The following is a 12,486-nucleotide window of genomic DNA, read 5'->3' on the forward strand; positions in this document are numbered from 1 at the left end:
AGATTATGGCGCCCAAATGCATCATCTGGAATAGTTAAATTAAAACAAAAAGTCATACGAAAACAAAAACATTTTCTAGTTATACTTAGAGGATGATTCTTTTTAAACAGATGCCTCATTGCGCGATTCTGAGGTAATTTTTTGTTTAGAAATTATTCTCAGGGATTTTCTGGGTAAAAATGAATTTTTAGGAATCTGTATTTTAGACCCCAGAAATTAGGTGTATTTTTTATCAGCATAAAATTCACTATGTCGATTTAGCGATGTCCGTCCGCCGTCTGTGGAAATCACTCTAGCTTCCGAACGACATGAAGTAGGTTATAAAAATTTTACTCAAATGTATATTATGTCTGCAGGACTTTTGGTGTTGAAAATGAACCATGGTTTTGATGTAGCCCCCATATAACGGTACCTCCCGGTATTCGCTATTTTGATAATTTATGCGATATTACTAACCGGAATTGTTTCAAATTTTGTATTGGAAGTTCGTAATGGATACTAAAGCCTGTGACAGAAAATTGTCCGTGCAGGTCTTCGCCTTTGTATAGCCATCATATAACGGTACCTCCCCGTATTCGGTATTTTGATGATTTAAACGACATTCCTCACCAGAATTGTTTCAAATTTGGTATTTAAAGTTCGTAATGGATACTAAAGCCCGCGAAAGAAAATTGTCTGTGCAGGTTCACGTCTTCGTATAGACTTCATATAACAGTACCTCCCGATATTCGGTATTTTGATGTTTTTAACGACATTATTCACCGGAATTGCTTCAAATTTGGTATTTGAAGTTCGTAATGGATACTGCCTCAGGCAGAAACTTGTCCGTGCAGGTTCATGTCTTCGTACATTATCCGCCGATTTTTTTTTAAGTTTCGCAGTTGAATATTGTAATGGCTTATGACAAAATTTACCTATGCAGGTCCATGTCGTCGTATAGACCCTAATATAACAGCTACATTCGGTATTTTTAAGATTTTAACAGAATTTTTTAAGATTTTATTTTTATACATACTCTCTCAAAAATCTTACCATAAAGGCCCACCCAGTGCGCTTTACTATTAATTATCATTGCTTGTCTACAGCACCATCTAACATAAATTTCAACATTTTTCTTTCACATTCCCCTAATTTTCCCCACCGGCTTTAGGATGTCTCTTAACATGGCCTCTTTGTGGCTATTGTCTTGTTAGTGATTGCTAAGCCTGATTCATCTTGTTTTTTTGCTTTCAAATATGTGTTAGAATTAATGCTTTCATTCCTCTCCTTTGGCTATCAATGTTTCTCTTAGGGTTTTGGATTTTTCCTCATTTTTGTTTGTTTGCAATATTGGTGACGATATTCCATATTTCTTTCTGTTCTCTTTAGCCTTTTTCCTAGTTGTCGTTTCATCAACATCGCCAACGTCATCAGCTCCCCTGATGGCAATGTATATATGTGTGTGTGTGTGTGTTTGTGTGATGATTGTTTGTCAAGATAGACATTGAAATTATTTGATGAGAAAGTCATTTACTTGTTGGCTTCTTGCCAACTTGGTCGTCATCGTCATCAACATCAACATCAGCTTTTTTTGGTTGAAAACAAAATGAAATGTGATGGTGTTGTTGTTAGGCCATTCTGGATTGAAATCATAATGGAAAACATCAAAAGCCTCCGCAACAACACTGCAGGATGTTTTAGCACTTATTAGAAGAAATAAAGTGTAAATATTTGCATAAATATGAAAAGATATTTATTTTCAATTAGGTCAAAAGGCTTAACAATACAATCCATAAATTATTTCAAAAAAAAAAAAAAAAAAAAAAAATTACAAAAATAAACAGGTTGATTGGAAATAGATTTTTTCTCTTTTGCGGAATAATAAAAGATGACATATTTTCTGGGGCAAATGGGTTTATTGTTGATCGTTTTTATATCCTCTACCAAGCTATAAAGGGCACAGAAGTACATGGTAAGATGAAAAAACTGCAACCAACATCAGACTGCTGTCATTTCTAAGCCACTCGTCCGACAGCTGTTAAAATTATTCCAGTGACTGCTCATTATATTGTATACAGGCGTACAAACGCATTTTGGTGAGAATTTTCCAGAAAAAAAGTTATTCGTGATGAAATTCAAGCGTGATAGTGTGATTCCTTTATATTTAGCTGGAAAACCACAAGTGGTTATCGTTAGAGAACTCCTGCATTCAAATGTGAATAAATCGTTTGTGCTCGTTACCGTGATACTGGTAGCGTAGCCCGACGTCAAGGAAGTGGACGGAAGAAAACAGCATCATCAGCAGAAATGGTTCGAAAAGTAAAGGAGCGACTTGATCGAAACCCGCGTCGCAGTGGCTGAAAAATGGCTTGTGAGCTGAACATATCGCAATATTCCATTCGGCAAATATTGAAAACCGTGCTCGGGGTAAAGCCATTGAAATTTCAAAAAGTGTAAGAACTTACGCCGCAACAGGAAAAAATAGACTCAAAAGAGCTAAAGAGTTGCTTCGCTTGGCCGAAAGTGGTGAACTGCCGAATTTGGTTTTCTCCAATGAGAAAACATTCGTTGTCCAGCAGTTTGTAAACAAACAAAATGATCGGGTTTACTTGCCAAAGAGGTCAGCTGATGATGTGCAATTTCGGTTGGACACCAGAACTCAAGCGCCGGCCATGGTGATGGTGTGGGCCGCCATAACGGCCGATGGTCGCTCTTCGCTCGTATTAATCGACCATGGCATCAGAATAAATGCCAAATATTATGGCGAAAATATTCCGGAGGGTGTATTAAAGCCTTGGGCACGCAAACATTTTGGCCGCAGACCTTGAACATTCCAACAGGACTCAGCACCATCGCACGCAACACGCGCCAACCAAGAATGGTTACAAAATGAGGTTCCTCGCTTTATTTCCAGTGCACAATTGCCACAAAAATCTCCGGATACCAATCCGTTGGACTATTGTGTCTGGAGTATTTTGGAAAGCAAGGTTGGCACTTAAAAATACCAAAGTGTCGATCACCTCAAGCAAGCGCTTCGCTTCGGGAATGGGCCAAAATACCGCAGAGCAACATTCGGGTAGCGTGTGACGGTTTCATTGGCCGTTTGAAGGCCATAATTCGTGCCAAAGGTGACTAATTCGAACAAATCTGAACTTATTCTAAAATTTGACGCTATTTCCTACATTTTTACTTTCATTCAATAAAATTTAAAAAAAATTAAAATTATGGCGTTTGAATTTGTTGCAGTTTTTTATCTCACCCTGTAATGTTACGACTCTGTAACAGTGTACGCCTTCTTTATTTGTAAAATAATAAGGAGGTATACAGAATATTTCGTATACGGTATATTAAATCCGAATTAAAATACCAATCATACGCACCGATGTCCCGTGGCCACCTTGCTTTTAGGGAGTGATAGCCCTTAAGTCTTTTGTATTAAATATGATTTATCATATTGTACAGTCTTCAAGAAATTGCCGAAATATTTCCCAGCTGTTAAATTACCAAATATTTCCATTATCTGTACACTATGCACTAGCAAAGCACAGGTAAGATAAAAAATGGTCCTTCCAAAATATGCTACCATAGAAAGCATAACTAATATATGTTCTGTCGATAATGAATTTGAAAAGAAGCATTTGTGTCTGTTTGGATGTGAATTGTGTGAATCACAGTAAATTACTAAAATGAGAAAATAAGGATGAATAAAAGCATTACAAAGCAAAACATAAAAGCTATGGCGAAGAATACAACAATGACTTGGCATATTCTGTTTTGGCTAAAATATCCATTAAGGAATGCCCTCAAAAAAGGATAACACTCATTCTTCTAATGTACCAGCTGAAGGAAAATAAAGAAAACTGACAAATATTCTGGTAAAAAAACACGTTCGGTAAAGGATTGCCCATTTCCATGATTCATTGGCCCTACTTGTTGTTACAGTCCATTAACATGATTTTCAAATATCTAAATTGCCAAATAAAAATGCTATTGCCAGGGTTAAGACAAGCCATTAACGCTGTAAATGAAAATTGAGATGATTCTCCACAAAATGGGCTCAATTTAAAAAAAGGTAAAACTTCAGGATTGTTTTTTCTTGATATTGTCAATTACATTGCCAATATTAACAAAACACAAGAAATTGGAAAAAGATTTACAAGCTGAAATGATATGGCTCATTTCTAGTTTACAGTCAATTAGCGTTGTAGAGAGGAAGGATTGATACATTTTAGACGATTAATGATTTTTGAAACAATTTTGGACACTTTAGATATTGTTTGGATGAATATTGATTTTTTTAATCGTATGATTTTCGTAAATTATTATTGTTCCTATTTATTTTAAAAATTAAATAAAAAGCACCATTCTCGCATAAGCGAAATCATTCCGCTTCCCAATATTTCGAAAGTGATTGACTGACTGATGTATCAAGTCTCTAGCAAATCGGTGGAAGTAGGTTTGCTGTTGTTTCGAAATTTTGAAATAATGAGTACAAAAGTTCAAGAAGGTCCAAAATGATACTGCAAAGTTATTAACTCACCAGAAGGAGCTATAGCTTTACAATTTTATATAAGGGGCCCGCTTGTTCGGAAGGGTAATAAAATAAGTGAAAGTTGTAATAAATAAGGATTATTTCCAAATGCGTACTTCAAAGAAACGAAAGTAGTAAAAGTTCGATTGGAAAGAGCTGGAGTAAAATGCATAACAAATGATTTTAATAACAAATTAGTAAAATTAGAATTAGTAAATTATCAAGACACATCATTTCAGTTCCAATCCTACACTTTATATCAATTTTTTTTAAAAAAATTAATTCTCCAACCTATTTTTTCTCTAATAGCAAAATTTGTATCATTGTATATTCTACGCATTTTCAAATCGACCATCTTGCCTTGACACTTAAAACTAATAACTCATACCAAAATTAGCAATCTCTTTTCGTTTTCCACTCTGTGTGCAACATTTTGTACCATTTAGTAGATTTCGTACACTAATTGTACATATTTCCAGAACGACCTCTTTGCTCTAAATTTTAACATGCCATCATTGCCAATTACCACCCAAAAACATATTGTACAATTTGGTACGATTGGTATACTTCTGTAGGCATTTCCAAAACTACCTCCGGATATCAGGCGCTTTTTCAAGATTTTGTATTTATACCAAATTTTAAGATTCTACCTCTATCCGTTTTTATAATTTCAAATGACACCAAATTTAATGCAATGTGACACTTTTGGTCACTCGTCATTCTAATTTCTAAAAACGCTTACCCTACAAAATATCAAAAGCCCTCATTCAAACTTTCAAATCTGTCCAAATGCCCTCAATCGGTGCCATAATAATGAGATTAGGCCCAAAACGATTGCTGACATAAATCCCATTATGGAGTAGGTATTTATACCCTACACCACATAGTGGTATAGGGATTTAGGTCTTTGTTCATTTGTTTGTAACATGGAGAAGGAAGCGAGATAGACCCACAGTTACTTTTGAGGATCTTCATAGAATCACTTTCTGAGTTGATTTATGCATGTCAGTCCGTCTGTCCATGTATTCTTGTGAACAAAATGCAGGTCGCATTTATTATCCGATTGAGATGAAATTTTCCAAACAACATTTGTTTGGCCCAAGGACAAACCCTATTGAAATTGGAGATAATCGGTAAAAAATTAGATATAGCTCCCATATATATCTTCGTCCGATTTGCCTTTTATTGTGCCTCAAACGTGTAATATCAGCCCGAATAGTATGGAATTTCGCACATACCACAACCAAATTAGGCCTGAAAATAATTATGCCAAATTTGATCGAAATCGGTTCGGATATAGATATAGCTCCCATATATATTGATCATCCGATTTGTTATTTTTGTCCTCCGCAGCCGTAATATGCCCTCTGCAACGACAATATTTGGGGAAATATATCAAATGCAGCTCAGAAATACCTTTGTTAAATTTTATCGAGATCGGTTCAGATTTGAATATAGCTCCCATATATAACTTCATCCGATTTATTTTTTATTGTACACCAAATATTTGCCCAAATGGGATGGAATTTGGCAAATTTGGTAAAGATCAGTTCAGATATAGCTATTGCTTCCATATATATTGTTCATCCGATTTGTTGTATTTGTCCTCCGCAGCCGTAATATTCACTCTGTGACAACGTTATTCAGGGAAATATATCAAATATAGCTCAGAAATATCTTTGCCAAATTTTATCGAGTTCGGTTCAGATTTGGATATAGCTCCCATATATATCTTTATCTGATTTCCAATTAATTTTGCAACAAATGGGCAATACAATTATAATCAAAGCGTGTATGATTAAATTCTCCCATTTCTCCCAAACTTTAAATTGTTATGTGGATCTCTACTAAATTAGCAAAGTGGTGTAGGTCGTAAAGTCGGCCCCGCCCGACTTTAGGACTTTCTTCACTGGTTTTAATCTAGTTACGGCAAAGTAATTTTTCACGGAGGAAATACTTGGTTATTCGATCCAAAAGTTCGGATAAAAAATCGGGCTTTTATCCGGTTCTACAAAATTGATTCAAAGTTTATGTATCTAACTTTTATAGTTATCCTCCAACAACGTCGACGTTTATAACTTTTGTAAGTAGCTATCCTTCGATTTTAATGTCAACATATTCGGAACTACAAGAGATATCAAGACATATAGCACAATTTTCGAAAGGCAAGAGTGTAGACTATTGTGGCCTGATCTTTCCATTTTTTAGGTTTTTTGTCAATTTTTTGGGGATTTTCAAAAAGTTTCGGTAAAAAATACGAATTTTCTTGATTTTCAAATAAACTAAACTATAGCCCTTTAAAGTTTAATCCAACACAATAAAACTGACCCCAATATCAAAATTTCATCTCTAATTTAGTGAAAATCTTTTTAGCTATAGCTACAATTCCCACATATATATTTCATCCGATTTGGTGTTTAAAGTCCCTCACATTCACAATATGATATTTGGTACGAGATATTTTAGCGAGATCAGTTCACGGTTATTGCGCACCAAATGGTTAATATCAACCCAAATCGATTGAATTTTTGCACATTCGAGGAATTTTCTCATTTGGTGAAACTCGGTTCCCATATATCTGTAGCTGCGATATATATTTTTTTAATTTAAGCCTCCTCAAAGTCATATCATGTTCTATAGTATTATTATTTGGTACGAGTCTCCATCATATTTGGTGGAAATCGATTCAAATTTGTATATACCTCGCACATAGTAGTTTCCTTTGATTCCAAATTATAACTGCTCCAAAGCCATAATACGAAACGTCTCATAGTTGGTATAAAGTTGTGTCAATCTAGTCATAGATCAATACACCAGTTCCGGAATGTATGAGTAATTTCGTATATATTTTATATCATATGTATGAGGCATATTCGCGGCTCTAATTCGTATCTAGGGAGTACTCAGTATAATCCTGAACTCGGGCCATCCTTTCTGATAATTTTTATACATTTACCATAGAAACGTTTGTTAACATCAACTACGGAGATGGGTTTTATCAGTTTACTCCTTCCGGTACCTTCTCCACAAAAATTGAAAAATTCAGAACAAATCAATATCTTTTGGGTAATGACGGACAACTTTTTTTGAACCTCCTCCGCAAAAGGCCAATGTTTGGAAATGATTTCAAAATATTCTTGAAACTTCTCCTACTGCTATATTTTTTTACCAGTATTAGATGTAGTACAACAACGGGGACACATACATTTATGATAAGGGTATATATTTTTAACCTCTCAGCAGTAATTTGACATTAAGGGTTCCCAGTGAATGAAATTTCTATGGGCAATTAGATTTCGATATAGATTTACCACTTGGTATAGCCCCCATATATTTGTTTGTTCATTATTTTCAATTTGTACCTCGGAGGATAGGGGCCTTTGAGTTTTCGCTTTTGATATTAGAGTACAAGTGAACTTGTCTCTTTTCACCACAACTAATCTACTCTCAGTGAGAGTCAACCAACAACAGCCACCGACCGATGGCATCTGCACTGTACGGTCTATCAACAGGCATCCGTGATTAACTGGGTTTGGGAAGTTGTGGTGGAGCGTATAAAACTTATACAGGGGGTACACAACATTCACCCCTAACAATGGTAAACAGCGATGGCAACATTTTTATTAAATCGTTGAAAATTATTCAATAACGTTAGTGTAAGAGTACTTGTGTTAAAGCCAAATGTACCATTCACTTTTCTATGGCTATAAATATTGCATACATAAACAATAACACAATGTAATGAGACTTACCAACTTTTTAATTGACCAAGTTTTTGTTGACTTTACATTAATGCGATTATATTGAGTGTGTTTATCACAATACTGTTATGGGTGATGGTCAAAGTCCTGGTATCAGACAGCCAACCATATCTGGAAAAAATGGATAGAGAATAAAGCCATGAATTAAACTGTTATGAGATATAAAAAAGAGAACTACCAAACAAAACCCCCCACTAATAAAAAATACAACTACTTATTTAGAAATATCGTTAATACCAATATGGTAATATGTGCATGTGTATTCATGAGCTGTAAAAAAGTCCACCATGATTATTGCATCATTTAATATTGTCTCTCGCTAGAAGTTTATCCTGCATGCCATACTTCATGCCATCTAATGCGTGCAAATAACAAAAGTTCCTGTTTACGGTAGCAATTTTGCGAATTGTTATGGCCTAGAATTGTTGTCAAATATTGCCGATTTCTAACGAGTTGTAAACAACAACAACAACAACGTCACTAAACCAAAATAGCGACAGTATCACAGTCGTCATTATTGTTATTATTGTCATTATCGTTGTCAATGAGATATGTTGTGTTGTCGTCGCTCGTTAAAAAAAAAAAAAACAGCAACCACAAAGTTCACGAACAAAATTCAAACTTCGTATTTGGATAGTAATAACCAGAGGAATGTTAAAACGCAGGATTACGTTAACCATAAACCGATTGCATAGTTTACACATTGTCTACAATGTTTTGGAATATTGGTATGTGACGATTCAAAGTGGATTATGATGTGGAAAGATACGGTTATGACGTTTTGATGTAAATAATATTATTGGATATTATTTTGCTTCTAAAATATTACTTTTTAGGGTCTATACGACGATGTGCAATTGCATAGGTAACATTTGTCATAAGCCATTACAATATTCATATGCGAAACTTGAAAAACAAAATTCGGAGAATAATGTACCTAAAATCATCAAAATACCGAATATAGGGAGGTACGGACGTGGACCTGCACAGACAATTTTCTGTCATAGGCTGTAATATCCAATACAAACTTCAAATACTAAAGTTGAAACATTTCCGGTGAATAGTTTTAACCTGCATCACCAAAATACCGAAAAAGGGGAAACTTTATGGGATATAAATGTGCCAAATCAGTGTAACCGCTAAAAAGCTCAAGAAGATTTGCTAAGGAATCTAAGCGGACTTCTGTACGAAAAATAAGACATCAAAAGAATGTCGCTATAAAATGCTGTTTTTTGGTAAAAAAAATAATTTTATAAAGTCGCAATGATTAGAGGGTTCATAACAGTAATATTTGGATGTGATCCATTGAAAATTCTAAAATATTCTCAATGCTATCCCATTATATTTAGTAAAGGCATACATTTACAAACGTACTTCTAATTAATTCTTTAATTCTTTGTCGAAGTATTTGGGAAAGTGTTATGAGAATTCTCAACCTTAAGTGGATAACTCCGTCTTGCTGGGGTACACTCGTGGGGCCTAGCATTTCCCAAAAATGTTTTTTTTTAATTAATTAATTGGAGATGATTTAGACTAAACAGATTTTTTATGAATCGGTAAAAATTAATATAAGCAGGGTAGTTCCTCGATTTCAGCGGTGCACTGAACCTAAGGGCTTAACACCTCAAGGATTTAAATAGAGGAGAAATCAAGGACTCTTAACACCGCAAGGAGTTGAATTACCCAACTAAGAACCCAAGGATAATACAACTCAAAGGGTTACTTACGAAGAAGTCAATGATTTAAATAGCGGAGAAATCAAGGACATAGACAATTCAAGGTGTTAATAACGAAGAACCCAAGAGCTTAGACACCCTTAGGGTCTCAATTACGAAGAAAACCCGAGGACTTTACCACCTTAATAGTAGAATCATGATGAACCAAAGGGCTTAGATGCCTCAAAAGCTTAAACCCGCGAAGAACTCAAGGGTTAAAATCTACGAACGCGTGTTATCAAAGATCTCTGAACATCTCTGCAATTCAATAATATAAATAACCTCTCCGACTCATCTATCCCTTTCGCAGTTGTTTAGATAAATGCATGAAATCCTTTTTCACACCTTAAGTATTTAGATAGCGGAGAAATCAAGGGTTTAAACTCCTCAAGGTGTTTAATCACGATGATCCGAAAACTTCAGACACCTTAAAACACTGCCAAACCACGAAGAACCTAAGATCTTTAATGCCGCAAGGTTTAAAATTTAGGATCACGTGTTATCAAAGGGCTCTGAACACCTATACTATTATATTATATAAACCACTTCTCTGGCCCACTTGTATCCTTCACAACATTACACCGTGAGATTTCAATAACACTAGCTACTCTTTGGGAAGAAATCAAGGAATGATCACAGGTCAGTGATTATAGCAGGTTCTGTCGAGAGGAAACTGAAACAGCACTTACTTTGCAACTTTCTACCTCTCTTCGGTGTAAGACATAGTCCCATACGGGAGCAAATTCTACACGATCAGTTCTCATTTTCTGATACTGAGCATACAGTCATTCTTCAGTTAGCTAAAGACGTAATGTTAACTTTTTCGTGGATCACAAAACATTTTTATATATTTTTGATCAGCGTAAAATTCTAAGTTAATATAGATATGTCCTCCTCTCTGTCTGTTCTAATCACGGTATCTTATGAACAATTTAATATTTTGTCAGAGTTGATTCAAATTTCATATTTGTAGTTCCTAATGGGCTAGGCTGCACAATGACAGAAAATTTCTCAAACAGGTATACGTCCCCCACATAATGGTACCCCTTATATTCGGTATTTTGATGGTTCCAAATGGTTGATGGTATTACAAATTCCGCCCGGCCGAACTTTGCTGCATTTTTACTTATTTGCTTTACTTTCATAGTATTCTGGATTTCAGCTGATTTTTTTTTGTGTTGCACAGTGTGTTCTTTGACTTGAAAAATTACACACAGTGCAAGAGTTATACCAAAAAAAATTGCCTCTGAAATGCCTCTAGTTAATACTTTTTTATGGCAATGAAGATTCTCACTAGGTTGTTCTGTATTCCCCTTTAACTCAATCATATTTTTTTAAAAATATACACGTTTCAAAGACTTGGTTATAGAATCTTGAAAAACTTTTCGAAATACGCTAAATGATTAAATGACAGTTGGCCTTGAATCTTATGTGAAATCTCAAAGCAATAAAATGAATATAAATAATGGGTAATGCGTAGTTTTGAATAGCTATTTAAGGTATACTCTGATATTCTTATGAAAAACCTTTCACGCATTTTCTCTATTCACATTAGAATTTTACAAATATCATAAACGTCTACGCTATTACACTTACATTTAAAAATGTGTGTGTTTGTGCGTTGTATCTGCGCAAGTTTTTATGTATTGAACATATGTACATGTGAAGTAAACACACACACGGTATACTTGTGTATTAAACACATGTCTGTGTTTGTGTGTGTGTGTGTGTGAGTGAATGCACTTAACTCGGTACAAATGTTATTTTTGTAAATAGGATAATACAAAATGCTAATGCTAATCCTCTTTAAAATTACATTTACATGTAACACTTAATATTTCCAACACTTACACGCTGACACGTTTATAGAAATTTTCACACATGCACAAAGGCACACACACATCTGCGAGTGTGTGCATGTGTAATGTGTCGGAATTTTGCATAATTATGCTAATTATCTTATGTTATTTTAGAATGGATTTATTTAACATGTTCTGTTTTTTTGTTTGTAGGGGAAATTGTAATGAGATATGAACTGAATGTTTGTGTGCAAAATCAAAGGGAATCTTTAGAGTATAAATAGAGAACGGTAATTAATGTGAGAGGGGGAAGAGACGAATACTTCCAATATAAAGGCCCGATTATAAAAAAGTTAAAAAACATCAGTGTTTTTGCCGAGTGTTTTTGTATACCCTCAGCCACTGTTTTTAAATATATTTTGATTTAAATTACAATTTTCCCAAAAGTTGACCTTTTTTGGAGGAAATACCGAAGAAGTGGACCAATATTATCCATTACTTATATGATCTAACTCTGATAAAAATATCACAACGTGCCTTCCTTCACTTTGTATGAGATACGTGATAATTTCTGGAAAATGATGAAATATGAGTGTGGTACCAGACATAGTGGAGCGAAGTGTTCGGCTTCATCTAATACTGCTAAACAAATTTTTGAAAATGCAAAATTTGAAGAAATTCAGTAATCTATAACCCATTTT

Source organism: Musca domestica, unplaced genomic scaffold (genome assembly GCF_030504385.1).
Source record: "Musca domestica strain aabys unplaced genomic scaffold, Musca_domestica.polishedcontigs.V.1.1 31, whole genome shotgun sequence".
NCBI lineage: Eukaryota > Metazoa > Arthropoda > Insecta > Diptera > Muscidae > Musca > Musca domestica.